Consider the following 22,929-nt stretch of genomic DNA (forward strand, 5'->3'; position numbering starts at 1 on the left):
AGGATGATGCTGACTGATGTGTCAGATTCCTATCATGCACTTCGCTTGTTTTCTAGACACTATTGGGAGTACCCCCCGACTGCTATAAAAAATTTGATAGCAATGTGTCCCCGGCTGAACCCCACAAAATGTGACACAAATTGCCATAATAATAAAGAAACACAGTACATTCTGTAACACAAGTCCAGAGCTACTGGGCTTCGTATCAGACGAGATCAAGGCATTTGGTGTCTTGCTGCATTCCTCTTGGCTCTGCAGTCCTGTGTGCTTCTGTCAGGTCTTACTCTGGTGGGTTTCAGAGTGTTTTCTTGCTGCTTGTTTGTTTTGTGATTGTAAGAGAATTGTCATCATTACTGAGGCAACAAACTTCCTTGATGCATCTATAGAGAGAAACCTCTCTCGGTCAGTTATGGTCTTCAGAGATATTTCATGCTGGTGGGATTAAGCCTGGCTTCTGAACAATCGTCCATGACAAAGGATAGTGTTACTGTGTTAGCTCTGGATTCAGGACCCATTCCTATGGTGTGGTATGAGGTAAGCTTTCCCAGAGCCACACGCAAAAAATGGCTGGGTGTGTTAACCCAGCAGAACTTCCCCTTGGGCAAGACAGTGGAGTTCAAGGAATAGATGTTTCAAGACAGCATCCTGCACTGACCACTGTGTCGCCATAAACAGTCATTAAACCTGACATGAAATCAGCTTACAATGATTCCAATAGCAATTAAACCTGCTTCCCACCAGCTGCTGAGAACAGCCGGCATTGATGCTCTAGCAGCTTAGCCGTAGTTGGCTAAGAGCAGGTGTGGCCATGGTCCATCCAAGAAGTTAAACCCATCATATGTAATAAATAACTGCTTAGCCCTGAGCCGCGAGAGGGAGTGTAAGTTTAGATTAAAAGTAGCATTACATGATCCCATTGATCCCATTGTTACATACATCTTCAAGTTATTTTCCCTGGGTTTGTGGTGGCATCTAAAGTTAAATGGCACTTATTGGAAAAGTAAGTAGATGGAGTTAATATCAATGAAATATTACAGATAGATATGCAGAGAACATTTAGAATTGTGAGGATAAATTCAAAATCTAAGCTCATTATCCTCACAAAAATGTCATGTTGGTGTTCAGGGTAAGCCTTGAGAATAAGAATGGTGAAGTATGAGAAGTTAGATGTATGGCAACTTTTAACATATGTCTGTGTGTGTGCACACTGAGATATTTATGCTATTCCTAATGTAATGAAGACTTCTTGGGACTAAAGTACATTCCAGAGATGACAGAGTTCATCATTATTCCTAGGATGAAGTATAAAGCTTTTACCAGATGTTCTCATTGGAAGAAGGAAAATGAATTGTGAGATGTTAGCACAAGTTGATAGGAATGAAATAATACAGATTTCAAGACCATAGAGTAGAAGATAATCAACTTAAAAATGCAGACACAGTCAGGACCAGTGGAAACGATGCTCATTATTGTCTGTCGTTCATGTGAATTCTACAGCTCTTTCGTCAAAGTTAGTTCCTAACTGGCGCAGAGGTGGTTGCAGCCTTTCAGCCCAGCCTTCCAGGCATTACATAATCTCTCTTAAGAACTATTGTAACTACTACATACAAGAGAACTGGCCCATTTATGTGGAGTAAATATACCAATTTACCTGTTTATAGTTAAAGTTCATGTCTTTATTCAATTACTGATTTCAGAATACATGTTCTATATTAAATAAGAAAAAAAGCTTAATTAAAGTCAAGGACGTTCTCCTTAATGTAGAGTACATACAGTTTTCCTTTAAACCAGCCTCCTGGGCTCAGGGGTCACATAGAGCAGGCCTGCTTTTGCAGCTATCCGGGTTCTGGCAGACTGCTCTCTGGACTCAGGCAAAGACTGAGGGTAGCTAATGACTGGCATGATTAAGGTATTTAGCTCAAGTCTTGGAGCTGTAAGCTGAAACTCTGGAGTCTCTTGTCTTTATGATACACACAATGACCTTTTATAGTTAGCAGGAAAAGAGAGAGAGGCCTTGTGGTCACATGCTGACTGTAAAACACAGACGGCTCAGCTGTGTCTAAAGCACATAGAAGTGTTCAATTATGTTTGCTTCTTTGACAAAAAAAGATGAAAAACAATCATATTTCCCATGCACCTGAGAAAAAGCAGAAACAGAAGTCAGCATTGTACAGCAGGCCTCAATGATCCCCAACTGAGAGTACCTTGCTGCTTATCAACAGACATTTCAAGGAGGCAGAGAGGACATAAATGAGTCCTCATAAAGGGCCTTTAGACACACTCACATACTTATTTGATTCCCGATGCGGTCTGCCCACAGACTCTTTTTAAAATTTCTTTGACTTCAGTGAACTGAATGCCTATTTAATGATTAAATTTCCCCTGTAGCTTCCCTGAGGAGCATCTGTTAAAAATATATGCTATACCCTTTTGTTACACATAAACTGTGACTACAGATTACTTTTGTCATGTAAAATAAATTTTTCTTAGAAAAGCATTCAGTTCTCTAAACCTTCAAATACCATGATGCCTAGTGACGTTGTCTTTAAACTTTAAGTCTTCCCAGCACTACCAAAAGAAGATGATTTTTAAAAGGAGGAACTACAGGATTGCTTTTTGAACCTATCAATGTTTTCAAGAAAAACCTTTCCAAGGTATTCATTTGCACCGATATAGGATCGTGAGACCAAGTTACAGTAGCATTGTTTGTAATAACAAAGCTTTCAAGCCTTTAGGGAAAATGATATGGAATCAGTTCAGTGTTTGGGCAGTTCTCATAGAATCACACCATTGTAGAGACAGGTGCATGAGCTCATTGTCTGAAGGGCGCTGAGTTTGAATACTCTGGTATTTCCTAGAGCCTTGGAGCCATAGGGCTCTCACTCACACCCACCTGCAGCACTTTCATTATGTGTCCTGATTGGTTGAATACTACACTGTTTCTTTGCTACCTAACTTGAACACCTAAAGTATGCACACACAGCCAGGTGGTGGCGGCGCAGGTCTTAATCCCAGTACTTGGAAGGCAGAGGCAAGCAGATCTCTTAGAGGCCACCTTGGTCTACAAAGTGAGCTCCAGTACAGTCAGGGATACTCAGAGATACTTTGTCTCCAAAAGCAACCAAACAAAAACAAAAACACAAAAAGGTGTATGTACATCCAGTATTATCTGGTTAAGCATGAATGTAGTCATAGCACCTTCTCCATCCTAGTCACCACTAGAGTAGACGTGATTGGAACTTCAAGTCTCATTAAAAAAGGTTTGAATCTGCATGTTTGTTTGCCCCCTCACATATCAAGAGATAATGTAATTGTGATAGTCACTAAACCACTTAGACCTTGTCTATACTCTCAAAAACAAGAAGAGAGCCATCTTGGACCATCTTCTGCCATGTGACAAAAACAACAGAGATATGTTCTGCTCATTTCCATGGAAAATTTTTTTGTGATTGTTTCCTTATTTAGTGTGTTTGGAAAATCCTTTATTTTTCTAAAATATTATAAATATCTATTTTTTCTCCTGCTTGTGGAATTTTATTTCTTTTTACCTTTTAAGCCATAAATTAGAATATACTAGCAAGACTAAACTACATTTGTTCAAGATGTTTAACCTTTATTCACTTATCAAAGATTGAGTACTTATAAGTCTAGTTATGAAGAGATAGTGTATACCCTATTCATAAGAAGCAAATTGTGTATTGAAGGACCAGAACTGGAAATCCTCTTTAAACACAAAGATCCACTGCCCATGATAGATACCATAATAGGAATGGAAAGAAGTAATGACCTCAGAGATGCATCTCAACTGTTAGAAACTAGAACAGCTCCCTTGTCAGGGGCAAATGTAGTGCAAAATGCCATCATGCTATCCCATACACGGATATTATAAATGATATTTCCCTTCTCTTTCACACTGAAGATTTAGTAGAGCGGACACTGTAAAGAGGAGACATTATTGAGTACGTATGTTAAACACACATATGCTTGTGAGTCAGTGAGTACACACGTCTCAACAGTGCACACACATGCAGCTCTACTCTGGCAAGGTCACGAAGAAGAGCCTTTTATAACCTTGCGCCCTCTAAGCTAAACTTAGCCTTACATGGGCATCAGAGAAGTCCCAGAAGATCTGTGAGAACTGTATGTTTTGGCACTAGCTCAGAAGACATCTTCATCTCGGATGCCATTAAGAAGACGAGGTGGGGGTGGGGTGGGGAATGGAGCAGACTCTAAGGAGCAGAAGCAAAAGAAGAGAAGAAAAAACATGATGGAGATGCGAGAGGCAGTGGTAGGCAGGGCTGTGATGCTTGCTGTGTCAAGGGAGGACTTGAGTTTCCGAGAAAGTCGTTACCTGAATAGGTTCATCTGGAAAAGGCCCTGACTTCCATCTCTTTGTTCTTAGTTAGCTTAAGCTTCTCTGTAACATCTGCAGAATAAGACATTTATCCACTTCAACATCAGATCAGGTGACAATAAGAAGTTACCAGGTCTGGAAACTATGCAAAGCTGTCGTACCATATATAAACTCATAAAACTTAATTGCAATAAAATATTGCTATGTAGGAGTTTGTTGAAAGGAATTAAATACATCTGTGTATAGATGGGAGAACATTATATAACAAATACAATTATTACCCAAAGATCCAAAACAAATAATACCTGTTTCTAGGAGTGAATGTAGCCTTGTAGTTTACTCATTGAGTTATTGGGAGGATTAAAAATAGTAAAACCTGACACATTATCTGTGAACCTGCCACAGAGCTGGCACCCACTGTTACTTGTTGAGTTTCATGGATGTTGGGTACAGTAAAAATTCAAAGGTTAGTATTACCTTTGTGTGGCATTGCTTGCCCTCTCAAACATCTGCTGCTACATAGGCGGTAAGTGTCTATGATAATTAAATGACTAATGTAATGCCTAGCAGTTCCACAGATGATGATATTAATAGTTTTAATGATGCTCCAAATTATCAAAAAGATCTTTGTGACAGTTATTTACTCAAACTTAAGTCTCATATGGGAGAACCAATGAGAAAAAAGTTACAGAGATGAAGTTTAATGCTGCTTTTACCAGAGAAGTACTTGGAATAAATGGGAAATTTTGGGAACCTCTCATATTCATGGAAGGAGAACTAATTGAGAAAGTTTCTGGCCAGTGTTGGCACAGAAAAGGTGTTATAACTATAAAAACCCATGAAGCCAAGTTAGGATATGCACACTTAGAAATGAGGATCTTGATGGGTGTGAGGGGTATGATTTAGGATTCCTGGCACTTGCTTCTTGCTCTGGTTTAGGATACATGAATTGTAAGCTGCACCAGTGTCATCTTTGTTATTTTGTGACAATACAAGACTGACAGGAGAATCTTCTGCAGCATTCTCACTACCTGGCTTGTTATGCAGTTGAATGATCAGACTCTATAATGTCTTATTTTGACAAGTTTTTTTTACCCAAAATATCATAGTTACTTTTAGTGTTTTTTTTTATATTTACCCCCTTTAAAGTTTGTCTTTTCCCTGTGCACAGAATATGGTTCTAGGATTTCACAAAGAGGGGTCTTTGGTCAGTTCAGGAAGCTATTAGTCTGCAAAGCCATCACCTCTCCACATCTTATTTATCTGTGACAATTAAACACATAGCCGTTTTGTTTTGTCTGCCACCTGTCCGTGTTCTGTTGGGTAGCTGCGCTTATCCCTGTGTAATGTGTGTGTTTACTGGGCTGTGAGTAGAAATGTTTCCTTGTGTGCTCTTTGGGTTTCATAAGGAACAGTGCAATTGAAACCACAGAATAGCTGCACTGTGAGCCTGTGGAATTCCCAACAGACCTAACCAGAGGGGAAGAGCTTAGAGAGGGCCCTTAAATGTCCCCAGGGGCTCATTTATCTAGCATGGCCATAATACGCAGTCGGTGAAAGACAGGACAAGGCTGGAAGAAAAAAAAACCTTGCACCTGAGTGTACATTGTTTGGGAAACCAGAGGCAAAGACTGCTCTTTACTCAGTCTGCGCTGGGGTAAGTGCTTTGAATGGCTTCAGGACTTGAAAGTCGCTCTCCCAAAGGTCAGTCTGGGGTGACAAGACAGAATGTAGTCTGGGAAGCGAAAGGGCAGCAAAAAGAATTAGGAGGGTGCACATATATCAGTTGGAGTGAAGCAATCCAGTATTAAGTTTATATAACACGCTCACTGAAGTATGATGTATATCTGCCTAAGTTAGACTGTTAGCACAAATATTAAGTAGAAAAGTCTGTCATATTGAGAAATGATACTTATTGGACATTTCCTCTGATAGCTGCTTTAAAGTATTTAACTGTAATAACACAAAGAAAGCATCTTTTAATTTAATTAAATTAAAAACAAATTTTTAATCTTCACGTTGCTCGCTTTTGAGTGTGTATTGTGGAAGCCTGAGGTTGACACCGGATGTCCTGCTCAGTCTCTCTTCTATCTTAGATCCTGGAAACAGGATCTCCCGCTGAATTTGGAGCTCACACATTGGCTCCACTGAATGGATCCGCATGTTTCTGCTCCAGCACTGGAGTTACATACATACACCACTGCATGAGACTTTCATGTGGGTGACATGGACCTGAACTCAGGTCATTTACTCTTGGGTAGCAGTCACTTTACCTACTGTGTTATCTCCTCAGGCACAATGATAGCATTTTTAAATTTTTCTTACCAAGAAAAAAGTGGTTCACAGGGAAACCAGGTCATTTATTCACATCCACCAAGCTAATAGGTGAAAATAAAGGGGGATTTAAACACCGGAGGCATAGCCTCAGAACCCACATGCTTAACCATACCTTCAGCTGATGTATGTAGGCCGCCTCCTTAGAAATGCACAGTGTGGACCAGTCATTTTGTGTAAGAATAACAGGGATGGGCTACAGAAATGAGTGAAAATTCGCAAGAAGCCAATGTTTTGCTGGCACTTAACTATTTTGCTACTGGCATAAATGAGTGTTTTGCATATACATTTAAGATTATACCTCTCAACTCATATATTCAAAGCTTGTTCTTATATTGGTCCACAATCTTCAAAATTCATTAACTTAAAACAAATTGAGATTTTGATTTGCAACCATGATAAACAAATGGAGTCTATATTGACCCTCCTGATTGACAATGAAAGGAAAATATTTGAGACTGCAATTTTCAAAAATTTGGACACAATGTTTTATAGATTGTCTTGTAAATGTTCCTAAAAACTTAGAATGGCTTGTTCCTCAGAGTAGCCGAATTCAAAAGGTAGGCCTTGTATATGTGTAAGGCTAGTATTGTGAGGTCTTCAACTTCCATCAGATGAATCCATTGATGGATTCATGACCTTAATGGCTTTGGAGGAGGGACTCTTTCTCTTCTTCCTCAGTGTCATGAGGTGAGCAGCTTTGTTCTTCTCCCTGCCAAGAGGTGAGAGAAAGAAAAATGAATGAACGGTATGAGCTACCTGATTTCCCCAGTTAGCTGCTGGGGTTTTCCATATCCTCAGAAAGAACGCAGTCCCAACCTCAGAGACTCCCTAAGATGGGGAAAGGCAGCTGAGATTCCAGCAGACCATGATGGCTAGAATTCTTAAGACAAAACACTAGAGAGGAGTTGCACATATATAAGGGACTGGGATGTACACACAGGATCACATCATTTACTCTCTCTGTAAAACATGAGGTCTAGAGAGGAGCAGTCATCCTGAAGCTGGAGAAGGAACAGCCCAAGGGAGCCAAAATGAATAATATTCTGAGCATACGTCTGAAAATGTGCTCTTCCCTCAGTCAAAGATGTAAAACCAAATGGTTTCTGAGGTATTGATTTTAATACTCAGAAAAGTATTTAAGGAACAAAGTATTAAGGAATAAAAGAGAGTAGTTATCCATAGAACACATTTTATTCTGGGCCTGGCTATTGACTCTGGAAGGTAAATACTTAAGAAGATCAAATATCCATTTCTAAATTCAGAGTTATTTATGTGATTACCAAAGTTCCAAATGGTCAGGAAACCCTGGACAGATAATACATATTATCTATTAAGCTATTAACAACTGAAAGTTTCCCATAAGGAAGTAAGAGGGGATGATCATAGTGAAATCAGAAACTCCCAGAACTGGTAACAAATGTCAGAGTTGCAGACCGACCAATGTAAAGATTGCGTTTAGGGTATTTTATTTGTCCATAAAGTTAGAGAAAATAGTAGCACGTGGAAACCAAGCAAAGTTTAGACATAAGCTCTATAGATACAATACATGGGAAATTAGGTGTCATAGATGAACATATTAGTGAAGCTAAATACACATCAAGAGAAAATATAAAATGAACTACAAATACAGGCACCATCGAATTAAAGGCTAAAATATTGAGCTTTGGGCCAAATTCTAGAAAATTAAATGTATGTGGGTAGAGTTAGCAGAGGAATGGATGAAACAGAAATAATAGTTGAAAATTTCCAAACATTTTAAATGTTGAAAATTGACATGACCAAGAATATGAGTGAACCCTAAGAAAAGAAACATTTACAACATCAAGGAACATCATAATGAAATTTCTAAAAAGGCAAGGATATTGTGAAAGTTTCCCTAGCAGCAGAGGGGAGGAGGGATGATAAGGATGCTGATACCAGAGAGTTTCTTCTTGGAGGGCTTGCAGATGGTCACAGCACTGACTGTCACTAAACACAAACCCGTGCAGACCTAGAAAATGTCTTTCAAAAAGGAAAACGAAGTAAGTCAGTTTTAAGATGTGAAAGATGAAAACGTCATCGCTGTAAAGTGTTAAAGATTTCAGACCAAAGGAAACTATTACTGGGCAAAAATGTAAAATTTATACCAAAATAATTAAATAAAGACCCTTAGAACATGTAACCATGTGAGTAAATAACTTCTATTTCTAATTCTTTAATCTTTTAAAGGAGAATCTGGATGTTGAACTGAAAGATAATTGCAGTGTTCTTTTCACTTCATGGTTGAACAATTGTATTTTATTATGGAGTAGCTTCTCTAAATTCCACTCATGAGTACTTTCTTATTGTGGAGAATATGGACCCATTGTCTCATTTGTGAGTTCCAAGTGGTATATGTTTAATTTTGGAAGCTTACATACTTCCCACTCACAATTTCTTTTTTATTATACAGCTTTTAATGATTAATTGATATGGAATAATATCCATTTGAAAACATGCGAATTTTCTTCTACTATATCTTTGAGCTCAATTTTAGGTCTTCCTCTTCAGTTTTATTGATATTTATCAATAAACTTAATCTGTTATCTACTTTATAATTGCTTTAATCTTTGTCAGAAAGTCTTCTTTTTTTAAACCCATCTGCTCTTTTCACCAACTAACAGTTTTATATTAATCTGCTTTTGTCTTCAGTTTCTTTCTTTAACTTTGAAGTTTTCCTATTTTGCTTTTAAGGTTTTTTTTTCACCTAGATACCTCTCTTCTATCTGTCAATTCATTTTTCTTTTAAAAAGTGGGGTTTTAAAGATTTTTTTAGCTTTATTATGTGCATCAGCGTTTTAACTGCATGTCTTTATGTGTGCCACACGCATCCCTGGTGCCAGGGAAGGTCAAAAGAGAACACCAGATCCCCTGGAGGAGGAGTTAGACACCATATGGGTGCTGAGAACCAAGCCCAGGTCCTCTGCAGATACTCATAAATGCTGAGACATCTCTCCAGACCGTCAATTCATTCCCTTATGTAGTTCTTGACAGAGACTTCCATGGTGCAAAGAACTCCTTTTCGGCTTTTGCTTTTGTTTTCTAGTTACTCTTTTCTTCACCTGGATAACGGAACAGTCTTGTTCTCTTAGCCTACTCTGTGCCTCAGGGTAAATAAAGAGAATTGTAACATGCTGCATACCTCCTGCCCTGTCCTTTATCCCTCTCCCTGCAAAAAAAGGAAGCTCTGTCCAGAGCTTCTATTTGTGGTAATCAGGCAAGGGGCGTAAATTTTCTCTTCTCCCCTGGAACATCGCCTGCACATTATTTCCATTCTGTAGCTCTTGTTTGGAGGCCTAGGTGTTTCAGGTTCTTGGTGATCAGAGCCCTTGGGGACAGATGACACTCTCAGCTGGGTTATGGTAGTTTGGGGGAAGGATTTGAACTCTGTACTCCATGTCCTTTGCATCCTCTGTGGCCAGATGGCTCTGTCTTTTCAAAGGCTTTCTTCAAACTGTGCTGGCCCCGCCCCCATTTCAAGTGTGAGCTGGTCCCTTCTCTCCCTTAGCTTCACAGTTTCCTGCCCCACCCCCCGAGACTCTGCCACCCTCACACTCCTCACTTCTTCTCTTCCGTTTGATGCTGGAGATAACTGGCCCTATGTGGTGATGATCATCACATCTTCCACAACTTCCTCCCATCTGGTAGCCATCACACTGGCTGGGGCCATCTGGGACTCTGGCTTTTCCTCCCAATGTGATGCTGTATTGGTAGCAAGGCCTCTACTCCTGCACATTGTCTCCACGTCACAATCTAAAGGCAAATAGAGCTCTCTGTGGAGAATCAGTGAACTCTCTCAGGGTTTTGAGTATCTACCCTCATCCCCTGTATTGTTTGCAAGGGAAGGTTCGCAAAGCTCTTCTGTGTCAATCCTGGTCTGTCATTATGATGCCCTTCTGGGACTGTTTCCTTCATTAGGTACTGGTGATAATCTCTGCTTGGTTGTTGGTTTTGACCTCTGTTAAGTTGCTGTTGTTCATAGTTTCTATGAGAAGGGGAAGAGTTTGTGATATGTTTTCAATTTGCTGTTTTCTAAGACGTTGACATCACCGGAAATTTTTGACTTGGAAATCTGTCTAAAGTCATACAGAAAGCCAAGTGTAGGTACTTCTCATAGGATATAATTTGTGCTTCTGTATCTGATATCTACAAGTAAGATTATGGCAATGCGTTAGGTACATCTAATGGAACCAGGAACCCCGATTCCATGGGTGCCTCCTCTTCTGTGGGTTGCACATGTTTCCCATGACCATACTTTATGTCACAGTTTAATGCATGCAAATTCCTTCCATATGGGCCAAGTTGCATGTTTTCATCTGATTTAGAAATAGCACACAAGGCACATTCCAGGCTTGAACAAGACTGTTTTCATCCTAAAAGGAAAAGAATTAAGTTCTAAATTTTATGTAGAAGAATTAATCATAATTTAACAGTCTATTGTGTTCCTCAAGCTTGTAAGTAAAATTGTTGTTGGGAAAATGAAGGCATTGTGTTTGCTGCTTCTCGGTCATAGGAATAACCTGAATATTTTGAACAAAATACACATTCTCATGCCAGTTCCCTGGAAGTTCTGATTCAGTACAGTGATACCAGGATATTATACACCATGGAGTTTTAAAATGCCGGCAAAGGCCTCACCTCATATGCAGTGGGACCAAAGCGTAACTAACCATCTGTGGTTTGCAAGCCCACAAACTAATCCCATTATAGATGGGATTACTTTGTGAAATACTAAGTAGCACATGGTCCTAAACAGACTGCTGTTTTTTTTCTCTTTTGATAACCAAGAAGCTTACAAATCATTTCTTAGCAATATTCCAGGATCCAGTACTAACTTGTCTTATTGCAGAGAGAGCCAAATGAAGCCATTTGGGATGACATTCACTTTTAGGCTATTTTGAACCAAGTTGTAAGTCTTCAAATTATATCATTAGAATAGTTGTGTGCCTGCCTCTGATACAGCAAAACGGGATTTGAAAGTAGCCTACTTTTTAATCTAGTTTTTCTCTGTATCTTCTATTTTTAAATCCTACTGACCTCAAATCCAGAAGTGCAGACGCCTGCTGGGAGCAAAATGGAGCCCAGAGCACAATGGTTTCAGACATCATCTTGGGCTCTGCGACATAAACTAGAAATAATCCAAATAAACTTTAAAAACTGTATGTACAAAATGGAAAGCTTTTTCTAGACTTTTAAAAGGATAATCTCACTTGTTTGAGACGACCTTCTAACATATCTTGCTGTAGTTGAACTGTGTGTTATCCTATAATCCTGTGAGAGATTTGGTGGGTTTAGAGAGACAGTATGTAGACTGTAGTAAGATGCATTAAGGGACACTTATTATTTCTTATGTTACCTTTTATAATACCTACTCTTTTTAGAATGCTGTCACTTTTAATGATTTTTTAAAAAGAGTAAGTGAGGCCAGAGGAACATGATGGATTTCGTTTGGTCATGTTAAAAATGTTTGCCAAGGAGGTAGAGTGTAAAGGGCTATTTGAAAAAAAAGACAGCTTGGAGGGTGTGCCTCAGGCATCCTCTGTGGGGTAACTATCCCTTGAAGGAAGAATGTCACATCAGAACTGAGGATCCTCCCATCAGAAAGTTCTGAAAGAACAGAGGAAGTGAAGGTATTTGGGGCATCTCCTTGAGAAGTCTAAATATTCACTAATTAAAGCCTTGATGATGTTCTGGTATTTGGACCTTTTTTTTCTAGTTTCCATCTCTCTCTCTCTCTCCCTTGTTTGTATATTAAATGTGACCACGAGAATATTTAAGATTTTGCAACAGTTCATAGCCTGACCCTCTATTAAGTCCTGAGTCCTTCCTTCCTTCCTTCCGTCTGTCCTTCCTTCCTCCCTTTTTGTAGATATCCTTTACTAGATTGAAGAAGTTCTCTTCTAGTCCTAGATTTCTAGATTTTTGTGTGTTTCCATTATAAAAGATACTGGATTTTATCAAATTCTTGTCTATGTCTATTGAGTTATTCAGATTGATTTTGACTTACTACATTGATATTGTATATTATTATTATTAATTTCTATACATTGAACCAGCTTTAATCCTTGCATTTATCTTCTTAGTGATGGGTATAATCCTCTGTCTAGGTTGTTAGACTTTGCCGGCCAGTGTTTTGCTGAGAGTTTTTGGACCTGTATCCATAAAGTGTATTGGTCTATAATTTTATTTTATTTTTATATCTTTCTTGCTTTTAATGCTCTCCAAACTGTGACCCCCATAGAATGATTTGTTACTACTTCAGTCTGATTTGTAAACTAAGCCAGAAATACTTTTGATGCATTGTATCATTTTGCAATTTTGTCCTTTTCTATAATAAGTTTATGGATATATGATTGGCCATGTTCATAGTATCACCTCATGATCAATTGTGTTTCAGTAGAACCAGCAATAATTGTTCTCTCATTCCTGGTGTTGCAACTCTAGTGCCTCTTTCTTTTTGGTCTGTCTAGCCAAAGATTTGCCAATTTTATGTATGAAAGAACAAATTTTTAGTTCTCTTGGTGTTCCTTTAATCTTTCCATTTTAGTTTCATTTATTTCTCTGTAATGTGTATCTTCTTCTTTTGGTTTGTCTTAATACCAGTTTGCTCTTCTTTTCCCAGCCTCAAATTTGTCATTTATCATTTTTTTCTGACAAGAAAGCCATTAATTATATTGGGATTATATTGTATAGGAGGTGTTCCCCCCCTCCAATTGCTTTAACAATTTCACTCAATGTCTAGGTTTCAGTTTCTGATTTTTAATGACTTGGATTGTATTGAATTTTTTTGAGGTTATCATAGCTACTATGATAGATAAGGCATAGTGACAAAGACAACTTATAGACAGAAGTGGGTTTATTTACTTATTTGGATGCTTACAAATAAGTAAATATGAACTAGAGTACAGTCTCCTGATTCTTCACTGGTTTTCTTGAAAACTTTAGGAAATGATACATTATAGCAAGTCTATGCTTCTGCAACCCTGAAGCTTGATGCTACAATTTGCCTGTTGATTATACCTAAGTGCAGTTGTTTAGTGAAGTAACTTTCCCCTCCAGCTGAATGCCTCTTTGTTTCTCAGAGAGCCAGTTCTGAGCATTGTCATTCACCCTGGGGTGCCAATGGTCTTATCAAGACTCCCTTTGACTCTCCCTTTCTCTGGTCTCTGTTAAGCTGTGTGCTTTTGTTGATGTCACACCCATTTGTGGGGTTCCACTAATTGCTCGCTAATTCCTTAATTGTTTTCTGTATGTCTTAGGGCTTGCATTGCTCCACAGGTTGATACAATTAAATTCAGGTCCCTTTGCAGGTTTTTTGAGTCCAGGCTTTGAGGCCCTGAGGGATCTTTTTTTCTGTGGTTCTTCCAGAAAACTAACTGGGCTGTGGTTTCACCCATTGTCCTCATAAAGCTACCTGCATATCTCTTGCTTACTCGAGAAAATTTTGAAAACTCCATTTTCTTTTTTTTTTTTTAAGATTTTTGTTTTTGTTTTCAGGCTTTTGTTTGTTTCAAAACAGGGATTCTCTGTGTAGCTCTGACTGTCCTAGAACTCCTAAAAAAAAGATTTATTTATTTTATGTATATGCATATGAGTACTCTGTTGACTTTACACCAGAAAAGGGCATCTGATCCTACTGTAGGTGGTTGTGAGGCACCCTGTAGTTGCTGGGAATTGAACTCAGGGGCTCTGGAAGAGAAGCCAGTGCTCTTAACCCCCAAGCCATCTCTCCAGCCCCAAAAGTATCCATTTTCAAAAGCAGTCTTAGTTCTTCCTTACAGTGCCTTTGTAATATTTCAAGTACAGTCAGTTCTTGTGGGCAAAACCTCTGAGCCATTGCTCAGGATTGGAGCTAGAGACGGTGGTCTGCATCTTCTCAGCTTCCCTGTCCTCCCTGGGAACCTCTCCCCTTACCATCATGCTGATATGCTAGCAGTGTCTGCCCTAATGTCCTTGGCCCGATGCCAGAGTAGTCATCCACTCTACCAGACCCCTCTCACCCTCACCTGTCTGTCCCTGGGAGTGAGCCTCTGCCACACCAACCTGAGGACACTGAATAGTCTTCTTGGTGGGCAGACAAGACTCAGGCCTTGACTGAGGCAGGAAAGGAAAAGGGCTGTCTGCGTCTCCTGATGTTCTTGCCTCTATGGAGAGCTTCATGACCCTAAGCTGGTGTGGCTCCCAGTGACACAGACTCTTACTGTTACTGAGATTTCATAGACTTCCTTGAAGAAATGTTAACCAGTTTGTTTTGTGCCCACAGGACAATACTCAGAGACTTAAAATGACTGTTGCATGAAGTGGTTTTAATAATTGTTTTACTGGGGACCAGGTCAGCAAAGCTTCTGTCTTCTTTCTATAATTGTTTTCCTTGTACATTAATGTATCTTTAAGTTATTTTTCTAATTCATCAACTTCTTCTCCAACATCTAATTAAACAAAATGTCTCTTTTATTTTTTTAAATGCCACTATTCTCTCCTTGATGTTCTCCTGGGCTAGTTCACAGTCTCACATGATGCCTGTTGTCCTTTTCATCCACTGCACTGAAATCTCTTTGTCTCCAAATTCAGCCGAGTCTCAGCCTACATTGCTATAGGGCTATCCCTAGAGCTCTGAGTTCTCTGTACAAGAATGTGGGAGCTATAATTGTATGAAAATTTCAAACAACAAAGCAAAACCAAGAGAAATGGGCTTCTCCATTGAACAGTTTTCGCCCTGCGCCTGCCCTTGCCCATTCATCCCAGCAATGTGTGAGATAGCCCCATCAGGCATAAGCCTCAACAGCAGAAACTATGAAGACCGTTACACTCCCACACTTGCGTCAGACACTGCCGCGAGATTGAAATGCAGTTATGGAGCCTCTTCTGGCAACCAGACTCGTCTACTCTATAAAGATTATGATTTTTGAAAAATATTACTACATACTTAAGTTTTCCAGATATTTTCATTTAAAATGTTAAGATTCATTGATTTATATAAAGTATTAAGATTTCTGAAATGCCCCAATACAGCCTAATTTTCAGAGCATGGAACACTATTAAGCACTCAGAGTCATTATATTTTATGTGCTCACAGACTCACCTGCCCTGAGTATTTCATTAAGGTTTTCACATTTCATTAAGAATTTCCCACTTAGTGGGAATTCAGGATTTGGAAGTGGGCAGACACTAAGTTTTCCAATGTCTATTAAGAGAGTGCATTTGGCTGGGCAACGTCTTCCAGGTTGAAACATCAGCCAATCTTAGGTGGTTTGCAAGACCATCTCTCGTTTCTGGCTAGAGTCGGTTGCCTCTTTGTCTCATTGAATACTTTCCTTCAAAAAGTCATTTTCACTCCTATGGATCTCACACCAGCGCATCCCACTGGATCCTTTGTTCCTATCTTGCAAAGTTCCTGTCTATGTCATCCTGACAAGTAGGGGTGCTGGAGACTGAGAAACGATTCGTGTTGAAGGATTCCAGCATGTACAGAGGCTTCTGCAAGGGTTAAGCCTATTTCAATGACTTAATGATGGCTAAGACCCTCTTAAGTACCCTAACATTGCAGGAGATGTGGGGAAGATTAAAATTCGGAACTCCACTGGAGAACAGAACTAGTGCAACTATACTTAAACTTGTAGCCTAAATCCAGACTCACTGGCAGAGAATGTCTGCTACTTACAGATGCCACCCTGTAACAACAAATCGGAAACAGAAAAAAAATATGAAATTCTAACATTGTAATTAACATTTTAAACTTTTAAAATTTTCATTAAGATGACACATGCTTCAGTTAGCATTCTCAGCTGCCAAAACTCAACCAGAGACTAAAAGTAGCCTCTATAATTAAAGATTGTCACAAAAGGAATGTTGTGTAAGGTACTGAGTATGTCATGGGACAGGACTTGCCGGCAGTGTGGGGCAAGTGGAGATTAGGTGCTGAGGAAGAGAGGCAAGAAACCCATCCAGGTCCCTCCTCTACACTTTGCTGCCTCCATTGTCCTCTTGTGCTAAGAAAAACGTTCAAATACGCGACTTTGTAGGATTCTCCCACCAAGGCACACAATGGAAATCTGTCCCATCTGAAATGAAGGTTTGGGCCTAGGTCAAGTCAGATATTTCCTCACTTTTTCTACATAGCTCAGGGTTTATTTTGGGTGTGAGCTTTGGGAGCTTTGTGAATCCGTATTTATGGGAGTTCAGCTTTAGAATAAAACTATGTTGCAAAAAGTGTTTAGAACAGTTCAGCTGTTCAATTTTTTTGCTCCAATTTGGTTAGCATTCTTTTTATGTGTAGCATTTGACTTTGTTTCTGAAGGGTATGTTCATTTAAGGAAGCCCACCTCATAGGTCTTACTATTTCCTGACTGTATATTAAGCAAAATTGTCTGCAGTTACCTGAGAATTGGGATAATTTTCTTAGTGACTAGAAGGAAAATAGACAAAGGCCTTTTATACCAAAAATGAAAATGTGGAGTGAGTGGTATTTATATATATTTGCTGAATAAGGACAGAATATGATAAATGATTGATGGGAAAGAACAGAGATGGTAGGTGATGGATACATGATAACTAGATGATTGACAGGTGGTGGATAAATGATACATGATTGATAAATGATAGATGATTGACAGAAAATAGATGCATAGATAAGTAGATGATAGACAATACACAGATAGGTAATATGTAGATTGACTATAGGCAAATAGATACTACAGTGTAATAAGAATCACACTTTTCTCAATATTGAGAACACCTAGAAGTACAGATATGAGCAATCAATTGTGTTAATTTTTTTGAGATAGGGTTATTGTATTGTTTTGGAGCCTGTACTAGAACTCAATCTGTAGACCAGGCTGGCCTCGAACTCACAGTGATCCACCTGCCTCTGCCTCCCGAGTGCTGGGATTAAAGGCGTGTGCCACCAACGCCTGGGTGATAACGAGCAATCAAAAGCCTGAATAAAAAGGTTTACAAATTGATTGAATATAAGATGTTTTTGTATCTCTGGAATGTTAGCAACATTTGGAAACATGGATACCCAATTAGGTTTTCTCCTATGTGCTTCATAGGTGGGGCAGACTCTCAGTGACTCAAAGCCCAGTGTTCAAGGGAGGCCAGACAGACTACAGGGAGATAGATGTTAACCTCAGGGATAATCAGAAATCCTGGGCTGTGCTCCTGTTCAGGCCAGAGCAGCACTGTTGGGAGCAAGACTGAGCAAAAGCCAGGACCCAAATGCCCCGTCCTCCAAATGCCCTGTCCTCTGCAGACCACAGACACCGACAGAGGCTGCATTTTTGTGTTTGCCTGCTGTACTTTTTGGTGAGGTGAAAAAAAAAGGGGGGGAATTCTTTTTTCCTGTAAAACATTTCTAGGGATCTGGTATTTCTCTCTGCAGAGTAATTTATTCCTGGTTGCTCAGTATTAGTTTTCAGGCTGTGAATCCTGGCTTCGATTCTAAACCAAACTTTGGGGAAGAGGGAATTTGAATAGTAGAGAGATCTACCCTGAAAGGAAGTATATTGTTTCTCAGGAGGACCCTGCTATCCATATACGTGATTTCTTCCAGCTTTTATAAATGAGAACACTTTATCCATATATAATTATGAGGCTCGAGGCCACAGGAAGGTTTGAATAGACGTTTCTGCCTGCCTCATGCTTCACCTTATAATGTCCCTGTTGTGGCTTGAGGAACTTAAAGAGGGAAGTGGTTTGCAAATAACAGTGGCCTGAGATGTTAGAATGGCTATAGCGGTAAGACTAGAAGCCAGGTGGTGTGTATTTATTGAAAGCTGGACACTGGTCCAGTGCTGAAGTTTTGACCTCACATGCACACGCCCATAGCATCTACTCCATGGAAGCTCTCCTGTTGCACTGGATTCATTTTATGAACACAGAGATAGAAGGAAGTGGGTTTGTTAAAAATTGCAAGCAAGTAAGTAGTTGGTGAAAGTTTGGGGTTCTAGAACTGCCAGGAAGCCCCTCCCCCATTCCCAGCCATTGTGCTGGGTGCTCCTATACAGAGGGGCAGGATGTAATACCTTGATTATCAGAGTTAAGCAGAAGCAATTAAACTGCTTGAAAATCTTAGTACCATTTGAAATAAACATACATGCCTCACCATATTGCACTCATACAAGTGCGTATACATGCAGTTTCCTTTGCCCTGCATTGCTTACAAAATCCTGCATAGGAACTTATGAATCATATATTAGGCCTTAGATAAGACCTTAGTAGAGAGTGAAACAACTCAAGGAAGACAGAAGAGTCTTGGAGCTATGGCCATTTACAAAAAAAAAAGATTGGCACCATTAGCAACTTGGGCAGTAGTATGGGATCTGCTGCAGACAGCTTGTGTAGCATAGCATGGCACAGATTCTGACATTCTCTGTGATATTTATGGGGGCAGTGATGCCATCTGGATGAACGCCAGTCACACAAAAGGTATCCTTTCACTAAATCTATTTCTGGCAGCCACATTTGAGGATATGAGGGGGGCTTACATGGTGAGGAAGTTAGATAGGTGCTTGCCAAAGTGTATTTCACCCCACACTGGTCTTCAGGAATGCTTCTATATAAAACTTTTTATGAGCAAATAAATTTTGAAGACTACCTTCTCTAGCCTCCTCTTGGCAGTTAATGTTCACATAAGTACATTAAGCCAGTTTTCTTGAATTTTCATGTTTGACCACAGAATCCTGGTTTGTTTTTTTGGACAGACTATTTCTAATGTTCTGGTGTGCATTGACCACATAATGAGAAATGCTGAATTATACTCTATCCTGAATCTCAATCAGGTATATTTGGTCATGAAAATCATGAATCAGACCAGACACATGCTTGAACACCTTATAGTCATTAGTTGTAAGTGTCCAGGTAGCATTTTCTATGGCATACAGCAGGAGGATGAGACATAAGTTTCAGGCTGTCACCTTAAATCCTCCTAATAAGACTAGTTACTCAAACTTGGCAGACTTCATACCCTCATCCATTGATTCATAATTAAACCTCTTTGTTTTACATCTAAAAGCTATGGAAAATGATTTGAGTTTAAGTAGTCTGTTACAGTGCTTAAAATACCTTTGCATGTTCCATCTAGGATAGTCTGAAACTTTTGGGGCACCCATGTAATACTTCGGGTTAAACTGAACTTAGAAGTTCAACATTATCTTCTGTAGATAGTGTGTCTGGCTTCTTGGACACTTGGTTAGCCTTTTCTGTCGTCCACCCAGCTCCATCGCCACAACCCCTTTCAGCACTGAAACAGCACTTTCCTTATACTCTGCCCGTGCAGCGAACATCAGCAAAGCTACTGATAAGGACCTGAGTGGGCTATGCTGTAACTCTGTAGAGTACCCGCTGAAAGAGAACGTCCCTAGCTGAGAATGATGTAATAGTAGCAGCTATGAAACAACTTTGTCCGGGCAGTGGCTCACAAGTCTTAGACATAGTGACTCCTGGGACCCAAATCAAAGCACCCAGTGAAGCATTTAGTAAACCAAGCTAATTTATTGACAGAATAAAGACCTCAAAGTCTTAAAATATGGGACGGAATAGATGGAAACAAATAAATGTATTTAACTCAAAGCAAGAGCTGTTGATCGGGTGTGGAATGACCTCTGCCATGATAATCAAAGATGCTGAGAAACAGAAGAGACAGTATGGTAGTTGAGAATATGGATTTGGGTGTGGGGACACGGCTCAGCCAATAAAGTACTCACTGTGCAAACATGGGGACCTAACTTGGATTGGCAGCCTCCATGTAAAAGGTTCTGACACAGAGGCAGATGGCCATACTGTGAGGAGGCAGAGGCAGGAGAATCCCTGGCTAGCCAGTCTACTGGAATCAGAGTTCCTGGTTTATGGGAGACTATCTCAAAAGATGATGTGGAGAGAGATTGTGAAAGACACCCACCATTGACTTCTGGTCTTTACATGCATGCACATGTATGAACAGGTACACAACAAAATCTTGAAAAAGGATCAGGGATTTGATGTGGGGTACAATTACTCATTCAAAATCTGCTTCACTTAGGCACCAACTGTGTTGCTTTGGGCAATCTTGCTTAACCTGTGTGTCTACTGTGACCTTCAGTAAAAGCTACTCATGCCACCAAACAGAACTGTTTACAAATGAAGCAGTAGTGTGCCCATGTTCTGCATAGACTTCATGGTTAGTACACGTGTGCTGTTTGTCCCTGTTTTTCCTACCTGCAGGACAATCAGAAAGAATTGTCATAGAACTGCTAGAGTCCAAAACTTCTCATTAGACAGCTTTTTGAGGCTGACCAACTTCTAAGTCCTGAGTGTTGCCATGTTTCATTGCATTTTTAATCTGAATCTGTATGTCTTCAGACACACAGTCCCTTATAGAACCATTGCCTCTGTACCAAGTGCTGTTTTGATTTCCATTTTTCTGTGGTATTGGGAGATAACCGCAAGAACATATATAGACAGAACATTCAGGGATGATTTAAATACTGTGCTTTCCAGTTTGGTAGCCACTAACCACCATGCGGCCTCTGAGCCCTTGACATGTGGCACGTGTGACTGAAGAAGAGAGTGTTTGTTTTATGTCACTCGTATTTTAAGCTGAAATTGAGGAAGCCACATGTGGCTGCTAGCTACCACATTCAGTCACACAGATGTGCATGCTGGCAAGCCACGGTGCCATGTGATTTTATAACTATTGTCCTCTGATTCTCTGAAATGATCAGTTCCATGTCATAAATTCTCTAGTTGGGAAAAAACATCCTTTTTTAAAACATCACAGGAAGGGCTTTTCTTGGGTGGCCTTCAGCTCTTTTACTCAAAACTCCACACAAGGGCCATGGCAGCTTTCAGCTTTGCATACTGTTAAAGACATGGCATCCAGTAGAAATCTCAGGAGTCTATTGGTATCATTCTAATAATGTTGTGATTGTAATAAATTCATCAGAATAAATTAATAAACAAATTTATTATGATACTTTAATTGATAAATTACTGCTCTATAAAAGCAAAGATTATATTTTCTCTTTTATATAACACAGGATTATAGATCTACCTATGAAGGAAAGAATTTGTTTTCACTTTTTTTCTTAGTTGCTTTTTCTATTTTTCCCTTTTTTAATTGTTTTTTTCTATTTTTGAAAAAAATGTGTTTCTAGAACTTTTGCTTCTTTATATTTCATTATACCTTTTACTATAGAAATCTTATCTCAGTTTAATTTTAACTCACTCTGCAGACCAGGTTGACCTTGAAACCATGCCTCCACCTGCCTCTACCTCCCCAGTGCTGGGATTAAAGGTGTGCACCATCATCACTCGTGTTACTTAACATGCTGCGTGTGTGTGGGGGGTGTGGGTGTGGGGTGTGTGTGTGTGTGTATGCATGTGTGACTTATACTGTGTGTGGATATGGAACCAGAAATCAACACTTCATCTTTTTAAAAAAGTTATTCTGTTTTAATTAAAATATAATCACATCACTTCCTCCCTTTCCTTTCTTCCTTCCAACCCCTTCTATGTCTTCTACCCCAGTCCATCTCAAATAAGCGACCTCTTTTCTTTGATTACTGTTGTAACACTCATATATGCATAAATACGTAAGTATGTTACTATAACTCTTCCTGCCAACCTGGTCCCAGTTCTGCATCAATCCCTAATAACACACAGAGACTATTGGTCATAATGCCAATGTTAGGGATTCTTATTGGCTAGCTCTGTCTTAAGTATTAACCTATAACTACTAATGTATTTATTTCTACAAGGTCTTACCTTATGGAGAACGCCAGGCTCATGCATCCTCTCCTCCTGGAATCACATGGCAACTTCCTACTACGTTTCCCAGAATCCTCCTTCTCTCCTAGCTCCGCCTATCTCGCTTCCCTATTGGCCAACAGTGTTTTATTTATCAACCAATAAAAGAGACATATTTACAGAATGACATCTCCCATCATAAGTACACCCTGATGAGTCCATGTTAGTTGCAGGGCTAACCATTACTTACTGGATAGTCATTTAGGGGCCTTATTCTTGGGAAACACTAATTGTCCTTCATTGCTGCCTATAGTTCTTCTTTGTCTAGGGGTAACATTCTCACTTAGACATTAGTATGTCTGTTGATGTTGTACTTGTTCAGGTCTTGTGTAGGTAGCCATATTGTTACAATATCATGAGTATGCAGCTTCACTGTCATTTCCAGAAGACAAAATCTCACAGCAGTCTTCTTGGTTCCCTGCCTCTTATGCCCTCAC

The 22,929-nt window shown here is 39.5% G+C and overlaps 1 protein-coding gene across 1 annotated transcript in view; it reads left to right on the forward strand.

The window, feature by feature from the left end:
- Positions 1-22,929, forward strand: part of Fbn2 (fibrillin 2) — a 186,384-nt gene that overhangs the window by 15,159 nt on the left and 148,296 nt on the right. The gene's annotated exons all lie outside the window — the stretch shown is intronic.

This window comes from Mesocricetus auratus, unplaced genomic scaffold (genome assembly GCF_017639785.1).
Source record: "Mesocricetus auratus isolate SY011 unplaced genomic scaffold, BCM_Maur_2.0 Super-Scaffold_6730, whole genome shotgun sequence".
NCBI lineage: Eukaryota > Metazoa > Chordata > Mammalia > Rodentia > Cricetidae > Mesocricetus > Mesocricetus auratus.